Below are 12,708 nucleotides of genomic sequence, written 5' to 3'. Positions count from 1 at the left end.
ATTTTCATCTTAGCTTTTAATATGTTCTCAAACATTTATCAATCTTAAACATATTCAAAAACTATAGAGTTATTGTTTGAGTTCGATGTACGCTTTCACACGAAAGTGCGGCGGAAGTACAATTTGTCATGTTTACTGACTGTACAAAACAAGCATCGGCGGGCACTCCCATTCATCGACAACAGAGAATTTACTGAATTTTTACACGAATAAAACTGAGCAGTATCTACGGACGTAAAGTTATTGGGCCTTGATGAAACATCAAGCGTTGCTTACAATTCAGGCGAAACTCAAACTAGTAATTAATTTGTTTTACTTTTCGGTCGCGATAGACTGGCAAATTCCTCGAAAGCGTGTGGCAAGAGGAGCTAGGAAACTATGATGTCCTGAAGCTCTGCTATATCTAAATATATCCAGCAAGTTTTTTGCTGTGTAATGGAAAGCTGTTAATCTTCAACATATTTGAAATTTAAAGTGGAGTAATGTACAGCTCATGTAAAAGAAGCATCCGTCGGTACACAACTTGGTCAGTGATATATATCTAAGCTTAAAGCGGAACATACCTAAATTCGACACTGTCTTATTGCATTCAAACTGGAGCAGCTTACGACGAAAATAGTTAAGCAAAATTCCAGCAGACGTAAACGCGTTGAGTTGTGGGCCAAAAACATGAAAAATTTTGGGAATTTCGGACGCCATTCCCCCCGCGCGACATCCGCAAAAATCCTCACAACATGTACGCGCGTGTGCCGCAGGCGATGGCGCAATTTGTTCTAAAAATAGAATTATTGTCCCATATCATGGGGACAACCCCAATACTAGAAATGGCGCGCGCTTACGGTCTCCGTCCCCGATTATGGCTCCTGTCACCACTAAATTTTCTTCCGTGCGCCAGTTCAAAACTCGTATTGGATTATTTTCAACTTTTTTAGATGAAAGCCGTGACAGCCAAATGTAAAATTTGAAAAAGAAAACAGACAAAAACCCACTTAATATAATTTTATTTTTTTATTATTATTATTTTCTACAAACCCGCTTGTTTTACAGAAAATTTTTCACGGACGAGTACTATCCATCTGAGTATTTTCCGTGGACAAGCACTACGGTCTGATAGTGTCTCCGCGGACGAACACTATCGCTAATAAGAATCGGACAAAATTAAGTGGTGAACTATAACGCGTGATAGTTGAAATCGAGAGCGAATAACCTAATTGTTGTAGTATAAATCTACTAGTCGTTCAAAACTTATTCTAAATCCTCTTCACAGACACTTCGAAAACGCCAAGAAGCGGGCGTCATTTTGTCAACAAGAGCACACTGCTACGCTACTCACTATCGCCAATCAGAAAACGGCATTCGTGATAGAACACTAGTAAATTTATACTAACACGGATTAGTTAATAAGTTGATTCTTTAATATAGTGCTCAGTACATGAGTGATTAGTTATTTACCTTTGACAGTTACATTGACCGACAACTGAACTCTGCCCAACAGATTTTCCGCTGTGCAGGTGTAGATACCGCGGTCCTCAAACTGAATTTCCTTTAATTCCAATTTTCTTTTCTTAAACTGTCTTCTTTCCTCTTCTATCACTTGACCATCTTTGTACCACGTGATTATGGGTGGTGGGAAGCCAGCTGCTTTACAATGTAATGTCACGTTCTGTTTCTCGTTAACCGTGACAGAAGGGGAAGGCTTTGTAATGAAATGTGGTAACTCTGGAAAACAAAATATTATTTCATTATTTGATGGTGCCGTTACTTTTTTCCCACTTTTGTCATGACCAACAAAGTGAAGGAAAGGAAAAAAATATTGTTTAAGAAGGTTTACTCAAGTTTTTGCCGAGTCTCCGATTACCTGCCACACGTCAGAATTAGTCGCGCGAGCAAAAATGACGCAAGTAACCCTTAAGAACTTAAGAAGAGACCAAAACCATTTCAGTTTTTGAAACGTGTTAAATCACTTTGGCATACGTAGCGATAGTCTTAAGCTGCTTCCAAACAATCATGCCTAGGAACAATAAAATATCACAAAAAGGTCCATAAAAAATCGGTAAAAGAGTTGTAATTAACAAATTGTCGTCGGTTTTTTATGTGTCTGTCCTCTTATTGATAATAAATTGCGTCATAACATTGTCAAAGTGGCTGTGGAACCACGAGCCGCAGGCGAGTGGTTCCGCAGTAAACTTTGACAATGTTATGACGAAATCTATCATCAATAAGAGGACAGATGCATAAACGTCAATTGGTTTATTACAATAACAAGACCCAAAAATGGTCAAATGTCGGGAATAAATGAGAGGAAAAGACGCCGTAACCTTGAAGTAAACAAAGATAAGTCAATTTTATTCAAAAAAAGTAATAAAATCTCTTTGATTAAAATGTTAACAGTTTGACAGCCCAAAGTGGAACTTGAAAGCTTGCATAAACTAAAATTTTATCCGTCTGTAATCTTATTGATAATAAAAATGAACCAATCAGCGCTCGAGAAATTAGACAGTTGTTGTAAAATTCACTCTTCCCTTCTATCTCGCACGTGAAACATGGCGTCACATGAGCGCGGTTAAATAATAGGCATGGGCTGTTCAATTCCCGCCAAAGGTTGTAAAAAGCGTCTTTTGATCGTGGATTACTTGAAAACCTACCATACAACCCGTGATTAAATTTTAAAAGTTGGTTTGTAGGGATGAATCGCACTTAGAGCGTTTAACGATACATTTTGAGCTATTTGTGAAATTGGCAAATTTTCACCTTGTCTCAAGTTTGCGAAAAATCTGTCTCAGTTTCTTTTTAAATTGCTTGAAAGTTTAATCAGGGCCAATTTTTAATGCATGAAATTTTGAGATAAGGTCATATGGGTAGATTTTGAGTAAAACGTCATTAAACTTACTAGTGTCCAATCTCCCCTTAGGTACTCGGTGATTCATTATGGCCATTTGTTGACGTTTAAATTCTTCAAGTTTTACATAGAAAGGTAAAAGACTTAAGCAAACAGAAAACAGTCAAAGTGAAAACATCTCGGAACATTTTCAAAAGAGTTAGAAGTTGGGCTGTTATAATCTATCAAAACTGTAGTGAACCACCTTAAATAGTTTAAGAATCAGTTCTCCTTCGTACGTAATGCAAAGATTAGATGCATTCCCGAGCCTTGGCGCCATGTTAGAATTTTAATATACCAAAATTGGCCCATTTTTGAGGACAATAAAGCTTTACCTAATTGACGTCCATTACCAGGACCTGCTTCACGTTGCGTTGATTTACCAGTCGGGCCTGCAGGTCCGGGGGGTCCTGGTAATCCTCTGCTGCCTCGTTTTCCCTGGGGTCCAGGGGGACCCGCGGTTCCCTTTCTTCCTCTTTTACCACTTGGTCCGGGAGGGCCCCGGGGACCAGTAGGCCCAGGTGATCCGGGAGGGCCTGGACAGCAATATGAAATCATTTAGGAGTTTAGTACAATACCGTCACGTTAAATTTACAAAGGCTTTGTATTTTATTACGTTGCTACACAACCATCTCCAACAGACGATTTTGTGACTCGTTAAAGTGACTGATAACGGCGTGTCTGTGTGACGGCATGTCTACTGTAAGCCTCAGTGAAGCTTGGGCTCATGTCAAGAGGCAGCAAATAATAATAATAATAATAATAATAATAATAATAATAATAGTAATAATAGCTAGTCCTGCAGGACGTCATTATAGATCAATCAATGTAATAATGTTCTTAATATCACACGTACTTTTTGATCTCCGTTTTTTTTTTGTTTGTTTCTTCCCTTCTTGTGAACAAAGGAAATTTAACCCATTCTGCATCTTCACGAATTTTACCACCTTTCAAGAGATATAAAACTCTTAGTTTTCATTTGATGTTGTGTGAACAGAGATGAGCTCCAGATGTAGGCGAGTGACTGCCCTTAAAAAAATAACTTACCATCCCATAAATCTTACCTTCCAAGCAAACTATCTTTTCCTGACTATCTTCCACCGTCAAGTTCTGTTAAGTGAACAGAAAAGATACAAATCGTTGGCCCGAAGCTACCATTGTGGCTGCAGAAGAGGCCTCTTCTGACTTCGTCAAAAACTGCAAAACTCCAACGATGATCAATTGTGAGCATGTAATTGTTCAGCGTGTGGTTTCGCTATATTTTCCAGTGAAATCTACAGACTATACCTAGTAAGCGTAACCAAGATTAAAGAAATTACGTACGCAATATATCAGGGACTTTTCAATAGACGATTGTACAAGGAATATGGCGGAAGAAAGTCCAAAACGTGCCAAGGGTTAATTTGCACTGAAATTTTGCCTTTGCATGTACTCCGTCCCTCTCCCCGGAGTAATAACCTGACTTGAGCTTGCGATCCAATAAAAGAACCAGTACCTAGTCAGCGCTCAACTTTAAATAAAAACACGCATCCTCTGACTGTCTAACCCTTAGCCCGCGATATGGTCACGTGATACTGTCCTGCGGATACCTAGTTTTCAAAGCTCTCAATTAGTCATAACATGAATGTCTAATATCAAATATGTTCCTATGGTAATGGTATGGGTATCGAATGGTCCAGTTCAGTTTTTGGAAGCACGAGCAGTGATCAAATTTGTCTTGCGAGCAGTGAGCACTTTAGAAACTACAAATAGCGAGCAGCGAGCACTTCGCTGGGCGGAATCTTTATTTTATTAAAAGGAAACTCTTCGCGCCAAGTAATCTGGCTGACACCGTTCAACCAACACCGAAGAATTGTTACGTGCGTGAGTTTCAATAAAACGTCAACAAAACGGGGACGCATGTTTCTGGAAACATTCATAGCGCGTGCATGCTTCCCCAATGTTTCCCAGTTTTGCCATACGGGTATTGAGCACATTTTAACGATAATCAAAGCAGGCGAGTAGTGGCAAAAAATGTTTCGAGCACGAGTAAAGAGCACTCATCTAGTTTTTGCGAGCCGATTCGAACAAAGGCCACATTTTTGAGCACTTTTAAATAAACGCTTTGATCGCATGCTCGCAAATGCTCGCAAAAACCATTCGATACCCCTAATGGTGCTATAATCTATTTTTCAAGGCATTGGGCTTGGCGCACGGACGTAGGTACGGACGGACGAACAGTCACGAGACAACCAAAATTTTACCAGATCTTTTAAGGTATATAGCTCCGCTCGTTCGCCGCAACAGGAGTTCTACTACTGTATATTTATTCCGTGTAAGCTTGACCCTTGACCCAGACAACACGCTTCTCTAATTGATAACCTCTGTATTACCACTTCCAGATGTTGTTGTTTTCAGACGCTACATTGTAACAGGAAGATAAAATGCGATTCTTCCTTTCTTGAATAAATGAAAGACTCTATATGTTTGAATTGATATGTTTAAACTTGCTTAACGTCAACTTCACACTTTTTACCGCAACTCAGTCTAAACTAAGACCAAAGTAGACGATCATGTCAAACCCGAAAGATTACCTTTTTTTTTTCCGTCCTCCACTCTCTTAGTATTTTATTGATTGATGGATGGATGGATGGATGGATTGATTTCCGTGTTTTGCTTTTTTTTTTTGGCTCACTTAGAGTTTTAGAATCCCTTGCGTCACGAATCGAATCAAGGTCTGTAGCTCACTTGGAAGATAAAAAAAAGAAACTAAACTTTTCCCAGTAACCGCGTTTTCTTAAGTCCAGTCATATACGTATTACAACCTTCCCTGGAGATTATTTTTATGTGCAAGTGCAAGTGCAAGTGCAAGTGCAAGTGCAAGTGCAAGAGAATATGTAGTCTCTTGCTAAGTGATAGTATTAATGGTTAAAATAATATATTTAAATAACAAACAAACCTATCAAATGTCCTAGAACCTGCGGTCAGTATTTGGAACGCGGAAGAATTCACACAAAATAAATAAGCCCAATAAATAAAGAAAAACTTACACTTCGATCCGCATTCAAGTTTAAACAGGCGCTGCTGCATTTGCGGCATATAGATGGATTATCGACAGCTCTTTTGGCCACAGTGTTCGTCTTTTGCGGCCCACTTAGAGGTGAATGCGTAGATGTTGGTTTAATAATCGCGCCATCAGGAAGCCGATATGGACCATTTGTAGCCAGCAAATCCTGTTCAACTGCTGTTAGACGAGAATCAAATCGATTCAAAGAATAGCACGTGAAACCAAGTGAAGCCAACGTCAGCATTAAATTGAATGACAAGCCAAAGAGAACAACAGACGATCCCTTTGCGCTCTTGGTCTCCATGTTCGCTGATTTCCTTGTACAAGAAATTGAACGATTGAGAGATGCTTTATCTTACTTATATCGCTGAGAATACTCAAAGGAATGTTGACCTTGCATGAATATCGGTTACAGTTTTAGTTGGTATTTCCGTTCTATTGTGGCACTGATCGCTAACGCTTTGGGAAGTGGTGCAATCAGAGATGGACTAATCTGATACCATAACATGACTAGTTTGTTCAGCTTCCGTGAAAACTAAGCCAAGAAAAGCTTTTACGGTGTTTTGTTCTGCACGTACAATTTTACAGTAAATCAACGAGTCAAGTCGTGTTTGCTCATGACCAGTACTAGCTGACTGTTTTAATTCGTTGTCACTGCTGGAGGTTATAGTGACAAATGATGTTCAAAGAGCAACAAGTTCGATTCCAGATAACCGTTAAACAGCCATTGCTATTGATGAACCATCCTTGTTAGCTAACCGTGACTCAATAATAAACGATGTGCTTTAATATAGTTCGCAAGTTCCCCTTTAACAAATTTCCTGATGTTGTTGTTTTCCGACGCTACAGGATAGTAGAAAGAGAAAATGTTATTCTTGTTTTCTTTTATTTCTATGTAGAGTTTAAGATTATGAGACGAAAGCTGAAGTATTAGAACCTCAATTTGCTTTTAATAATATTTTCTGCTGAATACGTGTAAGTATTGAGTTAACAGAATTTTACTTACGTGAGCGGAACTGGAACAAAGTTCAACTCATTTCACTATAGTTTATGTTACCAAGCAAAAAAACGATCAAAATCGCTTGAAGATAGTCATACTAATATACCAAGTGCCGTGTAGCATTTTGTGTGCTGATGGTGTATGTTAGCTTCTTGATGGAAGAAAAGAAGGCCCCGTTACTTTGTAACTGAACTCAGCTCGTGAATAGAATGATTTCATTGAATCTTATGTTGCATCTTAGCGTAGTATTTATGCTGGTTTTGTTTTTGATGTATTTGTTATTTAATTTCGTTATGTTATCGACTCGGCATCGATTTGTTTGACTCTTGTAGGTTTTGACCATTTATTACGCAACTATTTCCGCTAATTAAACTGATAGAAATTCGTTTTATTGTTGTTTCAGTTTACGATCCTTTATTTTGATGCAATAAATCGCCAATAATCGTCGCCCTATAAAGTGGTCTCACCCACTAGTCTGTAGTGACACGCATAAAGTTCTTTTCTTTTCGTCTCGTTTTGAAACTCGTCAGTCGCTGCAAGCGCAGCACACCCTGAATATGGAGGGCTAGAAAACGCGGGGCCGGAAACCCGGTCTACGTGGTACGGGGTCCCAGGGTACGAGGTCCCTGGGTGTGGAAAAAACAGATTCTGGTGAAAAAACACGGGGTCTGGCAGTGTGCGGAAAGCATAACAAGTTTCATTTCATTTTCGCCAAAAATAAATTTTCTTCACTAAAATGAGAAGTCGAAATTTTGTTAGTTTAAATAACTCTTTACGTGAAACACGTTTCCCGATCAAAAAAACAAACAAACAAACAAACAAACAAAAAAACAAACAAAGGGAATTAAACATTTCGTGAGGGGAAAAAAACAAAAAAAAAGGAAAAAAGAAACATTCTAGAGCCACTCTGTCGTGCATTGTAAGTAGGCGTTGTTTTGTTACGTGACACATTGTACAATAAATTTGGGCGTCGATAAAACCAGGAACATGGAACATTCCGGAACATCCTGGAACATTCCAAAACATCCCGGAACATCGAATAATTATAATAATTATGCGAAAAATATGTAAGATTAAATTGATATAAATTAATTCAAACAAAAATAAACTGGTATCAGCTCGGAAATTAAAAACAAAACAAAAAAATTATCCTAAAAAAAAAAAAAAAAACGGAAGAGAAAGAAAAATGAACGTGACTGCAATGAGTGACGGCTAGCAACTAAGAAGAGTAATTCATTCCTTCCAGTCGTTCACCTTCCTTTTAATCACGTGACTGCCAGTTATCTCCAGATTTCGTTTTTCACAGAAAAACAAGGTGGTAGCGTTCGAACTCATTAATCAGACCTAAAAAATAAGGTACACGAATGTGATTTCGTTATTCAATTCACTACTTCAATGCAAAGATATGCCTATACACGATTTCTCATGAAGAAATAGTTTCTCCATGAGATAGAAATATAAACTTTTCGGCATTGGGTTTCTGGTCTAAACTAGTTCGGACTGCTCGAGCTCTGATGACAGTGTAAACAAATAGAAACAAAATTTAAAAACATTTGGCGACGCGCGCGCTGTCTTGCGAGATCACTAGTCAAAAATTTATTGTCTCAAGAAATATTTGTTACAAGTGTTGGCGATCTGAAATTAAATTCTAAGTGTCGCCAACAGTTCAAATGCATTTCCTGGAAAATGTTTTTCCAAGTTAACTCTTAATTAATCAAAAATACTTTTAGCGCAGGCTATAAGCTATTCATCGCTAGTTCAACTTCACGTGCAGATCATTATCTGACATTCGATCAAACTTAGTTTTCTATCGAGCCATTCAAACACCACCAAAGAAGACCAGACATACGAAGTACGCGCGTGAACGCGCTGCTCTAATCTTTGATTACTGTTAGTTAGTAACAACTTGTTTGTTACTCGGGCCTCCGGACAGGCTTGGTGGTTCAGAGTGTCAAGCGTTGCTAGCGGAGCGGAGCGAAAACTCGGGATGATAAATAGCAACATGAAGACGGAACAGTGACAAAACTATGGCTACTGACATGACTTAACAAGCAACTGTATGATGCTCAGACGAACACTGAGATGTTGAAAAAAATCAGGGATCAAAAATGGAGATGCAATGGGTTACTTGGCATTCATCATCCGAATCGTCATGTTTGTGTTGAAAAACAGAGTGCTGTAAAGCGACGTGACGCAATTGGCGGGAAAGAGGAGGAGCCTGCAGTCATTGTAGTCAGTTGAATGAATGCCCAACGCTCCCTTCCCCTCCCCTACTAACTCCCCTAATCCCAATAATATGGTTTCATATTTCGAGCTGATACCAGTTTATTTTTGTTTATTTTAGTTTTGAAAATTTCATTTTACATATTTTACTTATAGTTATTATATTTATTCGATGTTCCGGAATGTTCTAATAAATTTTATGTTCATCAAAAATTTAATTCAAATGTGAAACAGTCCAGACTGATATTCTTGTCTTTTGCTTTTTTGTTTTTGGTTGTTTGTCAAAAAGCTGAGAGCACCTCACTCCCCACCCTACTCTCAGTCGCTCACGACCCTGTTGTTCCTCAACACGAAAACTGTTGAACGCATATTAACCTCGTTACGCCCTGTAACAACAAAATGTGACCACATTTGACGCAAAATGTAACGTTAACGCGAATTGCAACAACTTTTTAACGAAAAATGTAACAACTTCTTTAACACGAAATGTAACAACGCAAAATGTAGCAACTCTGGTCTAAATGTAAAACGGTAATTCAGATATATTAGCGTTCTTCAAATTATACACACCTACTGGTGACATTACCAGTTCAAAATTTTCTCCAGTTTAAAACAGTTGTTCGTGATTGTAATACCAAGTCCGTGTCTGTCCGTCCGAGCTCAAGGACGGACAGCAACGTGATATCTTCTAACACTAAGCAAACAACAATAAATATACACAACAGGTCTGAACGCAGATCAAATGACTTGAGAAAATTTCTTCCCCACTACCTTTACACACAAAAAAGTGGTCACCTACGGGAGGTGGTCCTTACGAGAAGTGGTCGCTAGGAAAGAGATGACTGTATAAGAGAAAATCGTTTGGTTTCAAAAAGTCCCCGTTTTTTTTTTTTTTTTTTTTTTTTTCTCGAATTAAAATACTTTAGAGCTAAAGAGCTGTAGAACAACTTCTTTTTCCTTTTAAAATGGTCAAGTTAGTTTAATTTTCGACTGAGCACTTTGAACTTTTTAACTAGTCTTTACTGTGCAGTCACTCTGTTTGTGTGTGTTGTTTAATGATAGGAAAAACAACAGAACATTGTAAGTAAAAGCAAGTGAAAGTAAGTAGTAGCGGAGCTCCGACGGCCCGAAGGGCCGCCAAGCGGAGCCCCATACCCATATAGGGAAGAAAAGGAAACCCATGAAGGATTTTCTCATGGTTATCATGGCTAGCGGTATTGTTCGTGGGCGCGCACGCACGACGGCGGCGACGACGACGACGACGACGACGGAGTCGCGCAATATGGCGGCCACAAATGGGACACGAAAACGAGGCTTTATTTTTCGCGGGCTTTCTGTGGCTCAACGTGGCTACACGGCATGCTACGTCAACTTGAGGTCTTTAGGTTAGTTGACGCTTGCAGTGTTAAGGTGGAAAGCGATTGGAAGAATATTTTTTCCTGCAATTTTCGCTGGTTTAAATCTAAATCAGGTTTGACATACATAGCTGTGGTCAGGACCACATTGGTGGCTACGCAGTTATTTAAGTCAAACATCTTTGGAGAGAGAATTGAAACTTAAGCTGAGTGTTTATTTTTAATTTGTTTAGAGCTGCTTGTTGCTCTGTATTGCTGTTTTTGGCATATCTTTAGAAGATCTTTAATTTTGATTACGGTTGCAGTAAAGGTTGCATGATGCCTGGAAGAACTATGACCGAAGCGCAGAAACGGAAGAAGAGAGAAAGAGACCGTGAACGACAAAGGGAAAGGAGACAGAACTCAAGAGCAGCGCGAAGCAGAGTTGAAACAATGACGAGAAGCGAGAAGCAACAGAACGGAAGAAGAGCGTGAAAGTGAGGTGCAAAGACTGCGAGAACTAAGAAGCAACAGAACGGAGGAAGAGCGTGAAAGTGAAATGCAAAGACTGCGGGAACTAAGAAGCAACAGAACGGAGGAAGAGCGTGAAAGTGAAGTGCAAAGACTGCGAGAGCTAAGAAGCAACAGAACGGAAGAAGAGCGTGAAAATGAAGCGCAAAGACCGCGAGAAATGAGAAGCAACAGAACGGAGGAAGAACGTGAAAGTGAAGTGCAAAGACTGCGGGAACTAAGAAGCAACAGAACGGAGGAAGAGCGTGAAAGTGAAGTGCAAAGACTGCGAGAGCTAAGAAGCAACAGAACGGAAGAAGAGCGTGAAAATGAAGCGCAAAGACCGCGAGAAATGAGAAGCAACAGAACGGAGGAAGAGCGTGAAAGTGAAATGCAAAGACTGCGAGAACTAAGAAGCAACAGAACGGAAGAAGAGCGCGAAACAGACCTACAAAAAATTACAGAGGCTACGAGGAATAAGAAGGAACAGGAGTGAAGAGGAGAGTGCTCGAGAGAGAGAACGGCATCGGGAAGTAAGAAGGAAAAGTACGGAGGAGCGGTGAGAAATAGAGAGGGAACGGCTGCGAGAAATAAGACGAAATGCATGCGTAGAGCAGCGGGAGGCGAGAAGATTTCCAGGTAAAATAATGCTTTAATGTTGCTTGGCAACTCTAGGTAGTGGTTACGTCACACACATTTAATGGCCGCTCGGGCGATCATTACACAAGTTCGAAATAGTTGAAATCGGCATATAGTCAAGCCATAGAAAGTTAATTGGCTGTGAAATAGAAGATGCTTCTGCTACATTGTCCCGGAAGAGGCATTCTGGACTGTCGATTGTTTGTTTACCGATTGTGGTTTTGGTTTCTGTCCATTAGGCAGGTTTCTTTCACAGGTCACAGGTCACAGATCACAGGTCACCAAAAATATGCCAAAACGTCATGAAACAGGTGCATACAAGTGCGTCCTAAGTGTAACTATAACGCTATTTTCTGAAAAAAAAAAAAAAAAAAAAAACGCATAGGGGAAATCAGCTATAGCACTGAAATAAAAAAAAAAATTGATCCAACGAAAGCCAAGACTTATTTCTGTTGAAAACATAAATTGTTTGTAGCCTTTCAATATAACATGAAAACGAAAGAGGCTTACACTGATCCGTGAATTATGCATTTACTTACACGTGATTTGTGAAACAACGACTTTTGCGGGAATAATTGTTCACTATTTTTCGGAGATTTTAGCATCATTAAAGCTCGTAAACTACACGAGACTAGATGTGAAACCTGCCCATTCCACGCGCTTGCGGCTGGAAGACTGAGAAACTAACCACAGCGACAGTGAACCAGGAGGGCCTAGAATCTAGTCTGTCACGATGTGTCACACACGGCATTTTGATGCATCAAAATGGAGGGTTGTGTATGTGTTGAGAAACGTGGATAAAATCTGTATTTTTATGTGACACATGATTTAGCCTTTGCATGTTTACGTGAAAAATGATTGCTTCTTTTTTGTGAAGGTGAAACTGTTTTCGAATTTTTTTGTGATGCGTGAAAAGGCCAATTACTTATGCGTGAAATTGTTTTCAGAGGAGGTATAGGGGACCCTCTTGTTTCTGTTTAGTACATACTCGTTGTAAAGATTTCAAAAAAAAAGAGAAACAAAACAGTTCAATTTGCTATCATAATGAATTATCTTATTACGATAAAATGTATTAACA

General features: G+C 39.3%; 1 long non-coding RNA gene and 2 pseudogenes across 2 annotated transcripts in view; 1 reads left to right on the top strand and 2 right to left on the bottom strand.

Moving 5' to 3' along the window:
• Window positions 1-6,295, bottom strand: part of LOC110043045 (roundabout homolog 1-like) — a 16,989-nt pseudogene extending 10,694 nt beyond the window's left edge. The window contains exons 1-4 of the transcript XR_016201328.1: window positions 5,908-6,295; window positions 3,943-3,988; window positions 3,214-3,414; window positions 1,453-1,719 (exon numbers count right to left, since the gene is read on the bottom strand). The product of XR_016201328.1 is annotated as a roundabout homolog 1-like (transcript). The remainder of the gene's footprint in view (window positions 1-1,452; window positions 1,720-3,213; window positions 3,415-3,942; window positions 3,989-5,907) is intronic.
• LOC149105157 (uncharacterized) overlaps window positions 1-12,708 on the bottom strand; it is a 254,926-nt gene that overhangs the window by 58,182 nt on the left and 184,036 nt on the right. The gene's annotated exons all lie outside the window — the stretch shown is intronic.
• Window positions 10,627-11,858, top strand: LOC149105171 (uncharacterized; annotated as a pseudogene).

Source organism: Orbicella faveolata, unplaced genomic scaffold (genome assembly GCF_042242905.1).
Source record: "Orbicella faveolata isolate gen_17 unplaced genomic scaffold, um_ofav_v1 contig_34, whole genome shotgun sequence".
In the NCBI taxonomy this organism is placed as follows: domain Eukaryota; kingdom Metazoa; phylum Cnidaria; class Anthozoa; order Scleractinia; family Merulinidae; genus Orbicella; species Orbicella faveolata.
The sequence above is the reverse complement of the archived record's forward strand: the minus strand, read 5'-3'. Positions and strand labels throughout refer to the sequence as shown.